Below are 14,251 nucleotides of genomic sequence, written 5' to 3'. Positions count from 1 at the left end.
TGCTTCCAAGGGATCGCAAGGGAGGACGTGTGTGCCAGAGGCCAGGCCAGCTTTTGGAAATGTTACTTGGATTTGCCATGTTGGTCTCTGGGCCAAGATTTCATCCCAAGAGTCGGGGCTGGCAGGCTCTGTCCTGCCATGCAAAATGGATGTTTGTCCAGCAGATAGAGTTGGCATCACTGCCCCAGCTTCCCAGGTGGCATATGCAAGCAGAGCCAGCACAAGGGTCAAGGGCAGGACACTTCTTTCGCTCCCACAGCTTGGTCTGAGTTTGAATTTGTGTTTGTTTCAATTTTGACCATCCAAATCTATTTTAATTGTCAGCCCACCACAGTGGGTACTCAGCGGAAGCTGCCCCAGCTGGGTAATCTGATCCCTTGTTGCTGCTTGGGACATGGGGGTGATGCAGGACAAGGCAATGGGTCCCACAGTGCCTGGGGGAAAGGACAGCTCTTACCAGAGCTTGGTCTCAGCAGGGCAAGCAATGCTGCACTTAATGAAATTTAAATATTTCATAATGCAGTTCTTATAATTTAGTCTCAAGGTAGCCAGGTGTGTTATGAGTTGTACCAGCACTGGCAAAGGGAAAGGCATCTCCTGCTTGTCGTTGGCTGTTCACCATCCCCTGTGTCCTCAGGTGATGAGACTGCCCTTAATAGGCAGGGACACCTTGCTGACCTCTCTAAGTATAGAGCCATTGGCCATCAGGCTTGGGACTACCAGTGCTAGCACAGGGATGTATGAGAACTGCTGGCAGTCGGCAGGGGATGGCCATGGTGTGAGAACGGGCAGAGAGAGCAGCTCTAGGGGTGATAGGGTCTCACCGTCACCCTTCCAGATGACAGGCAAGCAATGGCACAGTCAGAGCTACAAAAGTCACCGGGACACTCGAAAGCCATGCTGCAGTGCCCAGGAGATGCTCCCTGGGGAGCCCATTGTCCTCCTCTTCGATCTCTGAACCCCAAACAGAGCCCTTGGGGTGATGACTGCATTTCAGGGCTCTCATGTGCCCTATCAAAAATTGGAGAGCAGTGAGAGCCTCTGGACAGCATCTTGTGGGGATCACAAGGGCAGAGGTAGTCTTTTGGAACAGCTTGTTGCTGTCCCCAGGCAATGTTCATGGCCCAGTCCTGGGAAGCTGGCAAGCGCACAGGGGGAGGGAGGTGAGAACCTGGGCATTGCTGCGTGCCCATCGTTTTGCCTGTGCTCAGGCATCACTCCCCATGGCCATTGCCACTCTGAGTGCTATCCAGGAGACATCTACTTCTCCTCTTCCTTCGCTGCAGGAAAAAAGCATTGGAAGTAGGGATGATATCTCACATAGAAATGTTGCTCTTCAGGATAGGCTGCTCTAGGGCATGGCTTCTGTGCCTGTCCCTCTGGTGCCAGGTTGCCAGGTCTCTCCATCATTTCATGAAGCACCAAACTGGAACCACTGCCTGGATAGTGTTGGTGTGCAGGGAGGTGGTGACACTCCCCACAACACCACACCCGCCCCTCGGATTTGGAGCATCACCCCAAAATCTGTTTTGGGGGCTGTCCAGCTTGGATTATTTTCATCCAGGTTTGATAATGCAATTAATTCCAATGGCTGATTCATGATGTCTGCTTCCTGAACCATAAGAGCTTTAATATTTCATTTTATGTGGCTTTCAGTGTTACACAGTTTATTCCACAAACAAGATGTTGGGACAGTCATTACCTTGTGAAATCAGAAATGCATGCATCAGTAACTATGGCAACTCTGAGAGAACAGCAGCTTCCAGTAAAACCAAGAGTTAAGCTTACATGGAAATGCTGAAGTAGGAGAGATCCTATCTGCTGAGGGCTTAGCATACATTTATAAAAGAAAGGAAAGTTCTAAAATACTCAAGTGAACTGGACCCACCCTAACTCCAGACCAGAGGCTTTCCTGTAATCTGGTCGTGCTGGTGCATCCCTGTAAAAGGATGAGCCTGCTGGCATCAGAAAAATAGACACAGGTAACTACTGGGCCCATCAGCCTTATCCAAAGACCCCCGTGCTGCCCTTGTACCCCTCCCCCTGCTCAGGGGGTCTGTCTTTCCCTGGAGCAAGCCAATGTAGTAGTGTAGCTCACAGACCAGCATAGCTTGAAGCAGAGGGTATCTGCCAGGGGATGCTTGGAGCAGCATCCATAATTAATGCTGTAAAAACAACACTGCTATTTTGGGCCCTCTCCTGATCTTTGGTGTCAGATGCCAATGAAGCTGCTTGCCATACAGCTTGTAGATACAGTGGTTTGCTTCACCTCTGTGAAGGTGTCACAGAGCTCCCCCTAAATAATTCAGGCCACCTTTTTGACAACTTCAGTGTGTAAGGGCTTTTCCTTGCCACAATGAAGAAAGTCTTTTCTTTATTCTCCTGAAAGCTCATTGCCACAGAATTTCCCTTCCCTGTTACGTAGTTGGGTACACATTAACAAACTAACAGCACCGGTGAGAAGTTCCGAGGCATCATCCCCTCTGTGGAGCAGTGAGGGCTGAGCCCTGTCTGTGAGGGCTGGTGAGATGACATCTGTGACAGGATGCCGTTAATCTCTGAGCAACTAGGTGCCAAGTCCAGGTGCTGCTCTGTGGACAGCATCTGCTTGAACAGAGCAGAGATTTTAATGCCAAACAAGGTGCTATAAATACATCAGCAGCCCAGCAAAAAGCAGGAATTAAAAGAAACTAAGTCTTTTGGGACAGGCTGCTTTTTCAGAGCCTGATTTAATGATGCTCATACTGCTACCTGTGATTATGTTTCCCCTATTCCCAGTTGCTTTTCCAGTGTAATCAGCCTCGAAGTGTTCAAATGGAAATCTTTCCTGCTGCTTTCCGCTTCACATTGATTTGGGAGCAGGAGAGGGAAGGAAAGAGCTGCTGGCTGATGGGGGCCATGGGGAAATCAGGAATGGTGTTGTCAGGTGGCAGGTGAGCAGCAGAGGATGCAAGGTGAGCAGCACACAAGGAGAACAGCCTACTCACAGCAGGACCCAGCCCGTGCTCACCCTGGTACATGCCTCTGGTATCAAGATGTTGCACGTTCTGGTGTCAGGATGCTGAATGAATGCCTACTTAGTCCTTAAAAAAAATCTATATATGAAACAGAGCTGTGAAGAAGTGACCCTGCCTGTTTCTATTACATTACAGCTGACACAACACAGGCTTTTCCTGGCTGCAGCAGATGACTTTTCCATTGGCTTTTCTCTCTGAGCCAGGAGACACAGCTCTGCACCCAAGAGACTTTCTGCCAGCCCAAGCTTGTTGAGGACCACATCACCCACCATGGTCCATGTGCAGACAGTGAGTATGGGATTGCCCAGGCTGGCCCAGAAAGCACCTGCATGCAGACCAGCTTCCAGATGCCTTTGCCCCAGGGTTGACATCGTCAGACTGCGTGGTCTCCATCTTCTGAAGCACCTGAAGCTTGTGAACTGCCTTCTCCATAAATGCACTGCCAATTTTCATCCCCAGACATATTTTCAGGTATGGGCCCCAGCATGCCCCAGCATGGTGGACATTCAGAGAGAAATCACAGGGCCTTAGCACGGTGGCCTTGCATTCCAAGAGATCAAGCTTTTAAAAAGAACTTCTATATTTGAGCTGAAAAATATTCAGGAAGTATTCTGGTGGTGAAAACTGTAAATTCCTTTGAACCCTTGAGATTCAGACGTTCACAACCCATTCGTTGTGCTCATCAGAAAGGCGGTACCATGTGCATGGACTGCACTTTGCAAAGGCACTTAGCATGAGCTTGAAACCCTGACCCAAATCCAAATTAAATATTTTTCCCACGAAAGAGGTTTATTTTAGATGAGTTTTTATCCTTACTGAGAGCAACTTGTCCTCTGCAAATTATCTGCAGGCTGGAAGTCTGCACAATTATTGTACTTATAAAAAAAGTAGCTTTTGCAAATGGTAGGAAAATTTCTTCCCTGTTTTTTTACTCTTAGATGTGGTGCATTTGCTTTTCACCAACATCACAGTAAGCTGATATTTTTGAGCATTCACAAAGAAAAAGGGTCATAAGTACTGAATAGACAAAGCAGTTGTGTTCCTTTGCAATAATATTGCTCAAGTAGGCAGGAGCACCCCAGCTGCCCAATGCCTTCACTCTCTGACACAGAGGAAGGAAGCTCAGAGGTCTCTTATTTTTGTGGGATTAACTCCTCACTTGTCCTTGGCCCTGGGAGACATCTCTTGCTTTCCTGCTTTGCTGGATCTGTGCTGGCAGAGGTTGCCCTCACTCACTTTGTGCCTTGGGCAGGGAGAGCCCAGTGTGACGGGCAGGAGAAAGTGATGGAAAATAGATTCTCTTTGGATCCATGCCCAGCAGCCTATGAAGGCTCCTTTCTCCCCCCGCTGTTTTCTCCTTTGATGTGGTCGCTTTGATTTGCACTGCAGAGGCCATATGAGAGCCCTCCAGGCTGAAAGGGAGACAGGGTTTAGGGGAAGAGAATTACCCTGCAGCACGGCCTGACCTGCTCTCTGTCCTTCTGCAGCATCCCACTGAGAAATGGATGCTGCAGGCAGCAGCTTGAGGGGAGAATAAATGTGGAGCTCCAGAGAGCAGCTCCCAGCCCGCCCCTTTTCTATTTAAAATCACATTACGCCTCACTTTGAATTATTTCAATAAGAAAATAATGCAGGAGAAGACTGGTATCTGTGAGGTGCCATGGACTTACCCGCATTCGGTAAAGCTTGTGGATTCCCAGGTATTTTGGGATCTATGAGTCTATTTTCAGACTATAAACTGCACATATTCATGCCTCGTGTATTAATCTTGATGACGAGTGATACCATGGCAGATGCTCATGTGTAATGTCAAAACAGTTACTTTTATCAATCAAACTTGTATCTACACGGAAAAAAACCCCCAACATGCAGGGTTTGAGAGGCTTGATTTTTCATTTAAACCTGCAGACTGGAAATAATTTTCCAGTAAAGCATATGGACCACTGGCCAGGGTGCTCTCACATGCCTGGCAAGCTGCTCTGCCCATTGCTGGCATTCATCCTGCTATGGGTACTCCCTCCTTCTAGCCTGTCATCCTTGTCTCCTAGGGACATAGCTGTGAAACTGCTTTTACAGAGAACTGATCTGATTCTTCAGGCATGTCAGGTGGAGAGGCTGTCACATAGCCGGTCTGCGTGACAGCAGCAGAAGGCACCTTTATCCCAGATGTCTTCCTTCATCATCCCCAGCTAGGGAAAATAATTTGAAAAGTGACTGACAGCTCTGGAAAGAAATCCCATTTGGAGAAAATTTGGCGTCTGCTTCATGAGTTTGCTTAATTTTCCTGCACTCCAGTTGTGTATGCTAACATGGAATAAGAGTCTTTGTCATCAGCTCATCAATGCCAATTATTGACTATTCTACTCATGACAGTGTTTGATGGGGGACTGTAGCAGCAGAGACCAACCCAAAGCTGCAAAACCCCATATGTGGTCCATGCCCCACTGGCAGATCTGCCACAAAGCTCCAGAGATGGAGCTGAAATAATTCTCAGGGTTTGTAACCCTCCTCCTTGGTATGACTCAGGATCTCAGTGTGTCCCCTGAAAGTGGCAGGATGAAATCAGCAGAGGTGGCGTGCAAAAGCAGAAGGTTTGGAGAATGCAACCCACTCACTGATTGCAGCCTGTCCGAGCTGTGAGTGACAGACAGCCCAGTCAGTCTGACGCAGATGGCTTTCTTGGGAGGTAATGTGACTCTACTTCCCGGGCAGGAGAATGGCAGCATGATGCTGAGAGCCCAGGAAGGGGTTGTTTTGCAGAGGGAATGAATAGGTGCACTGGGAAGCTGTTGTTGTCCTCAAATTAAATGGAAAGATGGCTCTGTGTCTCAACACCTATATGGATTGGATGGAATGTTAAATGGAGAAGAATTTTAATGCAACAGCAGGGTTCCGAGTTTAAGGTGAGAAGCACAAGCCGAGGGAGCTGGGAAGGGTCCCTGCACCAAGGACTGTGCAGCACTTCTGGGAGCTGGTCTCTGAGCTCCGTGGCAGAGGACAAGCCAGAAACTGCCGGTAGCATCTTTCCAATAGGGAGAGGCTCATTGTGCCTTGAATTTCAGGTAGCCATAAAGCCTGCAAGATTAGGATTTAGTACCCAGAAAAACTGCACTTTGTGAAGCCTGGAGACTGAGCACTCTGAGCTTGCAGCTGGACTTTTGAGGAGCAGACTCTGCATTCATCAGGGAAATGCTGGTGCTCACAAGGAGAGGTGAGAGCTCATGATGAGCACAGCAAATGTACTGTGAGAACAGACAACTTGGCCCTCTGTGTGAACACCAGTGTGCTGGAGGCTGCCTGTGGAATAAAGCAGATAAAATTTCAGAGCTCTGTTTTCATGATCTGAAAGGCAAGCATGTCTCCCCTCTCCAAATGAGGACTGCTGGCCTGCCCTGCAAGCATTGATGGCCCAGAAAAATCTCACATGTAAGGGTAGATGCAGCAGGAGCAGCAGGGAGGTGATGCTGTGAGATGTTGGTGATCACTTGAAGGACAGACAGCAGGGTGCTGCACCCCATAATTTAGCTGGGGAAAGCCCAGCTCAGAGAAAATCCCTCATCCCCGGGACGGGAGAAAGGAAAATGGAAGCCTGGGGGTGAGCAAGGAAGAGCTTGTACCCAATCTGCAGGGACAGGCCTGCGTGGATCCCTGTACTAGGTGGATACCAGATGAGGGCTTTTGCTGGCTCCCTGCAGCATGAACACCCCTCTTCTGTATGCACCTGAACCTTGTGCAAGCTGCCTCTCTCCTCAGAGATTTCTGCCCAGTTTTCTCCTTGGAGAGTGCTGCAGCTAAAAAGTCTTTAAGGAAAGCAACAGCTCATGTTCCCTAATCTTGCCAGGTCCTTTGCAAACCCTTAGGGGCAGGCTGGGATAGCAGACTGTGCAGTGAATACTGCTGGCTGTTGCAGGGCCAGAGGGGTTTTCCTGTTGGCTGGCAGGTGGGAGCAGGGGCAGGAGTTCTTTGCTGGTGCTGCAGCATCAGGAGTTCCCTGGGGAGCTCAGCCAGTTGCAGCAGCTCCGGATCCTCCAGACTGGAAGGCCTTTCAGTGCCTTTGCCCAGTGACAGAGGACAGATCTTTCAGGAGCACCTAAATATCTCAGGAGCCTGTGTGCCCTTGGCAGCCCTCGTGATGCCCCCAGTCTCACAAGCACCCCACAGCACCAGTGGCAGGTGGTGGGACACAAGCAGGCTCCAAAGCCTGCCATCCCTCCTTCCCCTCACAAGGAAGGCAAAGCAGCGGCCACTGCGGCTGCAGCAACTCTGTCAGGCTGTGAGATGCCAGAGACCTGTCTCTCTGCATTTCCTTCCTCAGCATGACTGACATCCTCTATAGGTTTTCCAACACCTCTCCAGCTCTGGCACTTAGTTTCCCCTGAAAGAAACAATCCTCCTGCTCAGGATAACTTTCATAGTAGACCAGCTGGATTGTTCCATGCTGACAAAGCTATGTAGAGCCCTGATGTGAAATACTGGAGATCATCATCTATCTTCCCAAGTAAAATGAACTACAGAGAGCTCCTAGATATGTTTTAGCTCCTTGCCAGCTTCAGCAGAGGAGACCAACCTTAGCCTGGGAGACTGGGGGACTATTTACCAGCCCACTGACTGATCCTGTCTCTGTTCGTCGTAGTTCAGGGAGAAAACACAGCATCCAGACTGCTCCAGCAGCCAAGAATTGCCTCAAGAATGCAGCCCACAGGTGGAAAACAGGACACAGTACTTCTTTGTGTACAGAAGTACTCCTTTTCTAATTTGGGGGCATTCTGGGGAATTCTGACATTACCGCTGTGAGAGGAAATGCAGTGTTTTATTTGATAGTTTGCCGAGAAGGCATATATCTCTGAGAAATCCATGCCCTCTCCTGTGCCTCCAGCTGGACCCTTTTAACACATGATGTAGAGCCAGCCCTGTGCTTCTCTTCTTCTTGCCTGTTTACGGTGAGGAAGAGAAGGAGGATTTGGGCTGGATTCTGTGTTTCCACTGCCTGCCTTTCCCTGACTTTGCAGAAACATGAGCCCCTGAAAAACCCAGCAGACAGAAGAGTGTAATTAAGGAAAGGAGGAGCTCCAGATGACGTTGGCACTAGAGAATGGTGCTTTCGCCTCCCTCTTGGTGCTTATTTACTGCATCACTCTCTTGCTGGGGGCATGAGTCACATTGGGTCTGGTGATGGATGAAATTAGCTCCAATGTGAAAAGGGAAATAAAAAGCCATTCACCAAAAAGACAGCTGCACAGGCACGGGGCTCATGGCAATGATCCTCTCTGCTTTTTTCTGCTCTTGCGCTTTTTGCAAACAGCTCCCTTTTAATTAGATGGTCAGCAGTTCTAAGTCAACTTATAAATGATATCATCAGACTAATAGAATGTGACCATATCCTGGTTTTTATCCGTCTGGGAGCTGCTGCTGGCTGCCATGGGAACTGTATTTTTCACATAACTCCTCAGCTCTGGCTTTTAGGCATCAAAAGGAGGGCAGGGAAGAGGCAATGTGAGTGTAGCACAGAGCCCCTGCTGGGCTGTCCCCAGGACCAAGGCTTGGCCTCACCTTGCTCTCCCCTTCTTCTAGGATTTCCATTACTCTAAAGAAAACCTACCTTGAGCAGAAGGGGTTTGTTCTAACAGGCTGAAAGTCTTCTTCTCTGCCTACTCGCCCCTGCTTCTTGATGTCCCTTTGTCCCCCTTGATGTGTCCATGCTCTGTTAATGAAGGCAGTGAGTGTGAAGTCCCAGGCCCAGATGAGATCTCAAACCACCCCCTGCTGCATTGATTTTTTTACATGGGACTAATTTATTAAATCAGAGTGATGTAGGACACGATCAGAAGCAATTAAAGGCTGTCAGATTAATTAGTGTCAATCAGCACAGTTTACGGGTATTTGCTGTGTCAATCAAACTTGATATTGTGTATTTATAGGATTGCTTTTGGATCTCAAAGCTAATGCTTTGCAGAGAGCTTTTCTTTCCTGAGATGCTTATTAACATAGTACAAGTCCTTCAGAAACAAGTTAAATGACATATTTAATTGTCCTTTAGGCACTGACAGTTACGGATAGATGCTTTGCTAAATCCTTCTTGGTGCTACAGCACATTAAATACCAAACTTGCTCCCATGCTCCCGAGAACTGTGCTGGATTGTATTCCACCCCTCCTGGGGCTGTCCTGCTCATGGGCATGTGTCTGCAAAGGCTTCGGCTGAAGGAGATGGGTATGGCAAGCTGCTCAGCCCAGGAAAGGAGGGATTAAATTGTCACCATGGCAAGGCTTAAGCAGGGCAAGGGCAGGATTTCTTCCAAGGACTGACTGGAAATCTGATGTGGGCCATTGAGTGGTGTTCAATGGGATGTCTGGGAAAAAGAGAAAGAAGCAGAAGCCTGTTGTAAGCTTGATCCTGACAAAAGCAAATGCCCAGGGTACGCCCCTTGGAAAGGTTTGGTTTGGAAGCAAGGAGATCTGCTGCAGCCAGGGCATCCAAAGCACCTCTGCTGATGTCTCCACAAGGCTCCAGATGACTGTGGGCATTGGCAACCTTTCCAGCATCCCATATGAACCCATGGAAGAAGATCAGTGCCAGCCATCCATAAAAGCACATCCTTTCCCTTGCAAGTCCACGTGCCCTGAACATCGTGCTGCTCTTGTTAATACAAAAAAACCCCGAGGAGTATGTGTTAGGATGGCACAGACACAGCTGCTATGAGCAAACACCACCTTTTAAATCCAGAGCCCCACAGCACTTGTGTTCTTTGCACTTAATAGTACTACTTTTAAGAAAAATAAATAAAGGAAGAATTCCATCAGGCACAGCCCCTGGAAAGTGCCTGATAGAGGTGTGAGGTAAAAGAGAGAGGAACGTGCCAGGCAGAGCCAGCCAGGGAAGCAATGCTCAGAATTCCCAGCAGCCCAAAGCAGGGATGGCACAGGCTGCAGGGTACACCAGCTTGATGGTACTGCCTTCCCAGCAGAAAACACCTGGCCTGTTGACAGTTTTGTGTTGGCGACGTGTAAGACTCATGGGAGCACCATGCCAGCTCCTCCCTACACAGAGATAGAGAAGGCTGAAACGCTGGTCTCTGTCCCACTGACTTTTAAAGTCCTCCCTGGGTCTGAGAAAGACTGGTGTATTATTCAGCAGCCTCGTCAAATATTACAGTTCAGCCAGCAAGTCTGTAAGTGGTCACCATTAAATTTGTCTGCGTGATTGCCAGGGCTTATATTATTAAACTTCCAAGCTGTATAATTTTATCCTTTCTGAAAGGCTCACAGTCCTTTACCACAGCCTGTCAGGTGGAGATGCCTGAAGGACCACGGCAGGATTAACTCAGCGAGCTGGGAAGTCGAGTCATGCAATGTTTCCCAGCTCCAACACACAGGGAATTGGTCTCCGTGCTGTGAATTGCCGGGAATGAGGAGAGGGCAGCCATTACATGGGATCAGAGAGATTTTTGTGACACACTAATTTCTGTAGTACAAAATCATGTCTTAACATCATAGTGGGAGATCCTTTGCCAAGTTACTGCTTGAAGGCATACATTTTATCTAAGGAAATGCTTAATTGCTCCTCACTGGACAGTGGTCATGAGATATTAGGCACCAACAAAAGATGACTTAAAATACAGGCTGAACACTGTTTCCAGCGCAACCTGGTGGTTATGGTCACAGAACAGATTTGCTTCAGTGCATTTTTATTTTTTCCTTAATTTCCTATTTGGGCAAAGTGTGTGGTATGTCTACCATAAGCACGTCCTTTCTTCCCAGCCCCAGTCTTTGCCCTCTAGCTTTCCTGATGCAAAATGCCCCATCTCCAAGGGGACTGCTGCAGATAGAGCCACACATTTTATTCCTAGCTGACATGGGAAGACCGTGGCCCTGACAGATAAAATGAGGCTGCATGATGCTCATCAAGAGCATGGAGATGCCAGTTGCTCTGAGAAAATGGATGCTGGAGGAAGCATTAATATTCCAGGCCACCATGTCTCCCTGCCATCTGTTGTACCAAAAAAAGGACGCTGAAATATACTCCAAAATCCCCTGCAAGGGAGAAATCTCTGGATGCTATTTCTACAGCAAGCTGTTAGAGACTTGGTAAATCATCTTTCTCCCTTCAAACAAATCGTTTTCCAGAGCTGCCCTGCCTTGAGGAGATGAGTTTGGTAGCTGTGAGGTGCGTAGGACTGTGATTATATGTGCTGGAGGTGCATGGTGTGCTCCAGCACACCTAGCCCAGCTACTGCTGCAGAGAAGGATGAGACGGAAACCGTGTGCTCTCCAAGCAGCGAGACGGGATGAGGCAGGGATCTGCAAGCTGGCAGTCCTTGTGGAGCAGTTTGCTCCTGAGCAGGCAGTAACATTTAAAGCTTTTGTCATTTCCTGAGATGTCTGATGAAAAAGATGTTCCCCCAAAGCACCTGCAGACTGCTGGAGGCCCCTGTGCTGCCCTTTCTCCTGCTAAAAGCCCTTCCACCAAGGAGCCATCTCTTCCAAATGCTCTTGCCAGAAGAAGATCAGGAGGAAAATGTTATGAGGATTTCCTCTTTATTTGGCATTTGGGACTCTCCCAGTATAACATGCTTTCTGATGATGGCCCATTGCCCTGTCTCCTACTATGTGCAGGTAAAGATTCATGCAATTCCAGGTGCCAGCCTCACTGAAGAGATTAATGAGAGATAATGTCTTACAAAGAGGTTTATTGAGTTCTCTGAGTTCATTCACCAGCTGTGAAGTGAAACATCTGAAAACAGTTTTTGAATACTAAGTTCTCCCTGGCACTAGTGAAGAAAAAGGAAACAGTGCCTTTTTCTGCTCAAGGTATTTATTCTGCTGGACAGAGCAGGATTCATGTGCAGAGCCCTGGGAGATGAGATGCTGGGTTATTAAATGCCTGCTGGCATGGCCCACCTGGGGTGCGGGAGAATGTGCTTGGTGGCAGTTCAAGGTGCTGAACTCTGGTTCTCAGCATCCTCAGCCCCGCAAGGTCCTGTGAGTGATGGTTTGTTATTTCATGGCAGATTTGAAGAAGCAGGGGAGCCCTGGAGAGCAAGGCAAGAGTGATCACTCACCTATAGCAATGTAAAGGCACTAGGAAATGGGTTTGTGGCTACAGCACCCTGGAGACCTTGCTTCTGCTGGCCTTATGGCATGAAATGTTGATTTGGTGAGGCAGCATGTCTTCTGCCTCATTACGCTTCAAGGGTGGAGAAGGAAGGTCCTTCCTTGGACCTTAGTCTGTGCCAGGCACCCCATTACATGGGTCTTCTTGATTTGGTTCTTGGGACACAAGGAAGCTTCTTGCTCCTTCCCTCTGCCCTACCCAAAAGCCAAGCAGGAGCCCAGTGATGCTTCCTGCACATGCATGCTGGGCTGGTGCAGAGGCCAGAGCCCTCGGTGGCATCACCCAGCAAAAATACCATGTAGCCACACAGACGGAGAGGCTGCTGGTTTGCTGCAGCTGTTTTTTTATCTCAGTGCATGGCTTCTTTGAACAGAAGGCACCCTTGCTCGGGTTGGAGGAAATGGGTTGCAATCAGTAAAATGTCTTTTAAAAAAATCTTACCTCCATTAGCAATTGGGCAGGTGGCTGTGCAGGGGCCTCTGGGGTGCATCTCTGTATGCAAATACTGGTCATGAGGCAATAATTATGCTCCTCTCCCATCTCTGATGCATTCCTACCCTGCCAATGGATCATTCTACTAATTTTCATCTCTGTTGCACTTAGTGTACCATGCCCATAATGTGTTTGTGTTTCTGCACAGACATTGGGGTACATTAGTTGGGAAGAGTCAAGCGGGAAACCCACAGCTGTAAGGATGGATTTTGGCAGATTATTTACCATTTCCCATGTTACAGCAAGTCCCCAGTGAGGCATGTGGCCTTTTCCTCTGGGATACACCACTGGGAAGGATCTGGGCATTTTCATCCCTTATTTTTTTATTTACACTTTGACACCCTTTCCTTGGAGGTGACTTCAGTACTATGTGCAGCAGTTTTCCTTCAAAATCGCCCTCCTGACAGCATCCCAGCAAGAGGACTGCTGCTTCTTCACATCCTGATTAAGAACTTGCAAGAAATTTTTTTGCAAATGCCTTTTGCTGTAACATCAGCAGAGCTCACATAAAAACAATCTACAGTACTCGCTCTTTCCTATGACTGGTCTATGTCTTCCAGCAGCTATAAAAGAGGGCAATCAATATACCTTGCCAGGGTTTTTTTAATGCTTCTCGAGCCATTATGGTCATAATGCTTCTTCAGGCTGCAGTGTCAATACACTTGAGACATGAACATGTCAAAACCACATAAAATCTTTATTAAGGTGAAGCTAAATGAGCAAGCCCAAATCAGTAACTTAAATGGATATTATCCTTCAAGGATGCTAGACCTAAAAAACAGACACAGCTGAAGAATCCAGGGCATTCAAAGTTAGGATTGTAATTGATGAGAAACTTTAACTTTTGCCAGAGAGCCTGGGCAGGAGGAATTTAGGAGGATGGGAATTGCTGTCAATGTGCTCTGGACACTTGCCCTTTGTTTTCTACTGCAGCATTGGCCTGAAATAAAAAAATGCAGCAAATCTGGGGCAGGCACGAGGAAAGTTGTTACTATTCAGTCTCTCTCTGCTCAACAAGTAAACCCAGACTGAACAAAAGATTAAAAAATTATTTATTTATGTATGGTTTGAGGTGACAGTGCATGGAGCTGCACCAGGTGGCACCAGGATGCACAGCATCCCATGGGGAGAGCATATGAGTTTCACGAGGGGGACTGGAGAGCCTCTCTACCCTGTCCAGTGAAACACAACCTGACAGCCTTGATCCCTTCAGTGTGGTGCTCCTGCAGCTGGGCTGTGCACACAAGCACACAGTGTGCTTGAGGGGGGAAGCAGAGCAGTGCAGATTAGGAGGCAAAGTATCCCCCTGGGACAGCATTTCCCTGTGCCTTGCTGTCGTTTCCTGTAGCCAAGGCAGCCTCTGCCCCCCACTCTTTCCTGGGGCTGCTTTAGGAGGTGATGCTCTCAGGTACCTGCAGAGAGTGTTTGTCTGGGGTTAGGGCTCTAACTGCTCCCCTAATTGCTCCCCTAACTGCTCCCCTGGCACCCATGAGCAGCTGTGCCCCAGATCCTCAGTGGAGCCTGGGCTCTGGGAAGTTCCAGGGTGAGAGTGGTAATTAAACTTCAGGAAATAGAAGCAGATGTTGGGCTGGGAGAGCAGCCTGTCCCAAGGCACCCTGCTCTTGACGTGTG

Source organism: Corapipo altera, unplaced genomic scaffold, assembly GCF_003945725.1.
Source record: "Corapipo altera isolate COAL_440 unplaced genomic scaffold, ASM394572v1 79, whole genome shotgun sequence".
Classification (NCBI taxonomy): Eukaryota; Metazoa; Chordata; class Aves; order Passeriformes; family Pipridae; genus Corapipo; species Corapipo altera.
The sequence above is the reverse complement of the archived record's forward strand: the minus strand, read 5'-3'. Positions refer to the sequence as shown.